Here is a 5,494-nt window from a genome sequence, read left to right as displayed (position 1 = left end):
GCCAGTTAACTGCCAATCTTAGTTGGCAGTTAACTGGCAATCTTAGTTGGCAGTTAACTGCCGATCTTAGTTGGCAGTTAATTTGCATATAGCCCTGATTAGCCAATGAAAAGGGTATTGGTCGTACGCCAATTACCATTTTTGTCTTTTATTATATAGGATTTGCATATGAACTGACGAACTAAATGCATTTATCTTTTTTTGTTTCTACTAAGTTTCTAAAAGTTAAATGTATTTTAGGTTGAATATGTTTTTTAAATAAGTTAAAATTATAAACTTCCAATTATTTAAAAATATATTAAACATTATAATCATGTAAAGGTACTTTTGAAACTGCAAATTACTATGCAGATGATTTTTTACAATATTAACACCTCCTTAGAAATGTATAAGTTGTGTCTTATTTTATAAATAATGATTTAAAATTTCTGTCTCTGTGCTGTATTTTCTCCTATTTAATCTTCCATTTCCTCAGTAGTAATCACTTAGAGAATAAAATATACTTTTATGCCTTTAATATTCTCAGACATATTAGCTTGTTTCTTAAGGTTTGAAGCTTGACTTTTAAATAGGGGATTTTAGTGTTCAGACCTTCAGATGTTACTCATTGAAAATACTTGAATATTTTTAATGAGTACCATCTTGATTATAAGTACTCAGCTCCCAACATTCCCATCTTTCCAAGCACTAAGTAGAAATTGGTTTTTCAAGAAGTGTGCAAATGATGCACAATACGCTGAACAGCGTGTAATCATTTAAATGAAACATTGAAAACAGTGAAATCAGTCAGGCAGGGAGTTCCCTATTCTGAAAGGTAACATATCTTTCTAAAAACCCAGTTATCTGGCACTCATCTCCCAAGGTTTCATTTCATCAGAAAAAAAAAAATGTTAGTTGACTTTATAAACAGATGCTGGAAAGCACTCATCCAACTCATGAAAAATTCAGCATAAAGATTTAGGCAAACATAGCAAAATCACTTATTAGGGAAAAATGCATAGTCTGATAGATGACCATGATTATCAAATAAATTATTCATTTCTCTTTACAAAGCAATCACCAGTGAAGACTCACTCATTATTCACAGATTGTCAGGGAATAGGGAATGAGGAGTGAAGATGTAGTGTGAGTGAGCAGCATTGATCTGTCAGGTGCAGAGAAATACAGGAATACCTACGCGCTGAATGCAATGTAGGAAGTCCAGTTGAAGCCAGACTAACCAAAGTCTGGGGCTGTAAACTCCCAAAGGAATCACTCACTGTCAAATTAGCATGTCAGTACCGTAGAGACAAACTAAATCAATGTGGAGTCATCAGAAGCTATTTCCTTCCAGAAACTAAAACATGGATGCATTAGAGATGTCAAGACAACTCTATTTTCAAAATCTCCAAGAACATGAGTAGGTTCCATGTGAAATATTTGTCAGAGACTAAACATTGAATTGATCATCATTCCATCTATCAGGTTATGTTATATTTTATACTCTGTATTAGAAAATCCTAAATGCTACATCTGAATCAGTTGATACAGCATACAACTTGCTAAGCAATGTATTGATTTCAGTGGGTGATTTGTGGAAAATCACGTGATAGTTATATCTAGTCCAATTGTGCAAGAAAAAAAATCTTTTCACTTGATCCAATTACACACCTCGTTCATTCATTCCAATCAGTCAATATTTCTAGCCTGTGCTGTTCAGGTGTATTTGAAGTTGCTTTTGAGCATGAGTTGCTAGATGGTCTGTCCTCCTATCTCTACAAATAGTTAGGGGGGATAATAAGATAGATGTCACTTCTCTTAACACAGGCATTTTGCCTTCTAGCTAGAAAATAATGTCTTCACCTCTCATCACCCATGATTCAATCCTAGTTTCTCTTAGGGTTTGTCTCTACCACAGCATTATTATGTGGCTTCTGGTTAAGACACTGCAATATGCCAGTTTATTCTGCAAGCAGAGCTCAACGCAACTCCTACCACACATTTGAAATTGGGTCATAGTTGCAAGTAAGTATGCGTCCCTCACACATAATCCACAGTCCAAGAGGTTCCACTGCTGCAGAGATCTAATAGCAGATCCAATAGGAAATTTATAAAAAATAGATTTGGAAATATAGTCCCATCTCAATAAAAAATGAATTCCCTTTGGGGGAAACTGTGGAATATGACTGCTCAAGTTATGCATAAGATTAAAATAGCAAACTACTACAGAATAATATTCAGTTGTAAGGAAATTGAAGTTCCAGTTTAATTCCCCGGCCCCCGATAAAACCCTAAAGATTCAAACTGACAAATCCAAATCTGCCCTAGAATTATAGAATTAGAGGAGCAGAGCCATGGGCATCAGATTGGCCTGACCTATCTCCCCACCTTGGTATTTGGTCACAGGAAAAAGGCCAGGTGAAAACTGGGTGTATAATAAGTTCACCAAAGAATCCATTTATTACAAATGAATGCTTACAATTACAAAGGCAAAGGAAAACGTACTGAAGATGTTGGATTTGAACTTTCTGGCTTATCTTTCACTTCCTGCTCTGCATTGCCTTTTGAATACTTTGATGTACAATTAATGGCCTTTTTCTTATTAATGATTATTTTGGATGTGGTTGGCCTTTAAAAAGTTTTAAACTCTTAAAATGACTTCCGTGAGGTGCATTTATTTATACTCTTTGCATTTAAAGTTTCCAAGACTAGACGTGGATTAACATTTAGAAATTGAACAGTGACTGCAGGGAAGCCTATGGAGTAACACTGAAGTCAGCAGAGAAAGAGCTGTTGGAGACTGGAAAGCAATACCAGTGCTGAATAATTATGAAGGAATACTGAGTAGGAACAAAGGTTTGAGAATGAGTGGCCTAAAGCACATGCAAAAAATCAAACCAGCCTTTTGCATACTGCTGACACTTAGTTAACTCAATAATTCACAGAGGCTTTCTCCATTTTGGCAGTATTTTATTACTTGATCTCATTTTATTACTTGATCTGTTCTGCCCTTGCTCTCTGGAAGGTTCCTATCTCTGGGCTCTCTTAGAGATCCTACTAGAGGGTATGAGTTTTCATATCATTGAAATTTTTCAGTTTTTTAACCCCTCTTTCCTTCCTTTCACTCTTCCTTTAGTAATTAGTATGGCCTAGGTCAGTGATGGCCAACCTTTTGAGCTTGGCGTGTCAGCATTTTGAAAAACCCTAACTTAACTCTGGTGCCATGTCACATATAGAAATTTTTTGATATTTGCAACCATAGTAAAACAAAGATATTTTTGATATTTATTTTATATATTTAAATGCCATTTAACAAAGAAAAATCAACCCCAAAAATGAGTTTGCGTGTCACCTCTGACACGCGTGTCATAGATTCGCCATCACTGTCCTAGCTCATAGAATTTGATACATAACCAGTATAGCACTTGTTGTATAGTTATACATACACCCTGATACAGTGCCTCAAGGCCAGTTCCTAATGATCTATTGTGTAACAAATCACACCAAATTTATTTACCTCAAACAAGAATTTGGGGAAGGCACGGCTGCATGGTATTGGCTGAGAGTCTCTGTATTAGTATGCTCAGACTGCCGTAGCAAGGTCATGGTGCCAGCAGGTTATTTGTTGTGATGCTCCTCTTCCTGGCTTGCAGACAGCTGACTTCTCACTGTGTCCCCACCTGGCCTTTCCTCTGGGTGCATGTGAAGAGAGAGTGATCTCTGTGTTTCTTCTGGTGTCTCTTTCTCTTCTTACCAGGAGGCAAGTCCTATTGGATGAGGGCCCCACATTATGAACTCATTTAACCTGAATGACTTTCTTAAAAGACTGGTCTCCAAATATAATCACTGTGGAGATCAGGGCTTCAACATATGACTTTGGGGGCACACAATTCAATCTGTAAAAGTGTTTTTATGTGGTTTTAGTCAATCAGCGAGTAGAGCTGAACCACAGTAGTGAAAAATGAAAAAAGCACTAGTGACAAAACAGGAACCCCAACTGGACACCTCCCCATTCTCTTTAGAGTGGCCTGTTTCTTGATAAGGATGTGGCATAAGATTTTTCCTTTCCATTCTGTAGCATACCTATAGTGCCTCTATTTTAACTATAGGAAGAGAGGATATTTTGCAAAATTTCTCCTCGCTGGGAAACAAAAAATTAAAAGCAAGAGTCCAGGCTTTGGATCAATCACTGGTTCCATCTGGTGTATGTTCTCTTTGATGGCCTCATTTAAAACTTCAAGAGATTTTGCATGGATTTAAAATTCTCATTACAATCCTTGCCAAAGCATCTTAAATGGAAAGCAATGTTAACGTTAAAAATTTAGAAATTGCTGAAGGAGACATACAACTGAAAACTGTGAGATAAAAATGAGTCAGAGAAAAAAAAATTCTAGCACATTTCTGGGAGACTCTGAAAACAAAAGTAACACTATCTTCATTATGATTTTTAAAGTTCTTTTTAAATATGGTTACATTAATTTTTTGTAGATTAGGTCCCATCCTAATTTACAGGGAGATGTGAAATATAGCCAATAGAGATTTCCCCTAACTTTGACACTTTCTTTACCTTTAGAATGAATCCCAAGTGAACTAGGTTTTATAAGTTAATGTTTCTTCTGCTCTTCAAGCAATATTGATCTCCTACAAATCCATTTATTTCTCTCCTCCTAGGAAAAATGGACATCTCCATTACTGTAGTGAATTCTAAATAGTCATTTTATAGTGGACAAAAAAGTACATTAATTTTTTCCCCAAGAAGCACTACATTTTATCATTGAATTAACCTTGACCTACCTTAGAACTCCTCAGTGGCTACTGATTTTTAAGCCTTCTCCATAACATCTTATTCTTACTAGGTGTTAGAGATATTCTGGTAACTTAACTATTTTATCTGGTAACATAATTATTTTATTAACATTCCTCCCTCCCCCAAATTTTAATGTCCACCCAATTCCCATTTGTATAATTTTTCTTACACATTTTCCTACCTGGATTTCTAATTTTCATTACCTTCTCTATAGTACAAAGAACCATATAATATTCTTTAAAAATAAAATAGGAGAGAATAAGTAGCAGAAAAGTGTGCAGAGCCATCATATTGATAGATTGGGAATATCTTTATAATTATTTCTATCATAAGTCTTAAAGTGATAGCATACAATGTGTTCAACAGAAGATATATGTTTTTAAGTTTTCTTGGGAATTTCAAACACAGTATGCTAAAGCGAGGTGTAAGGCATATTGCTGTACATTCATAAAGCCAACAATTTGGAAACAATTTCAAAACCAGATAGAGACACTACAAAGAGAGAAAATTACAGGCCAATACTCCTCATGAAAACATATGCGAGAATCATCTACACTAATAAAAGAGAAACATGGTAATTGGCGTACGACCGCTACCCTTCCCATTGGCTAATCAGCGAGATATGCAAATTAACTGTCAGCCAAGATGGTCGCCAGCAGCCAGGCAGCTTGAAACTAACATGAGGCTTGCTTGCTTCATGACGGAGGA

This window comes from Myotis davidii, unplaced genomic scaffold (assembly GCF_000327345.1).
Source record: "Myotis davidii unplaced genomic scaffold, ASM32734v1 scaffold147, whole genome shotgun sequence".
NCBI lineage: Eukaryota > Metazoa > Chordata > Mammalia > Chiroptera > Vespertilionidae > Myotis > Myotis davidii.
The sequence above is the reverse complement of the archived record's forward strand: the minus strand, read 5'-3'. Positions refer to the sequence as shown.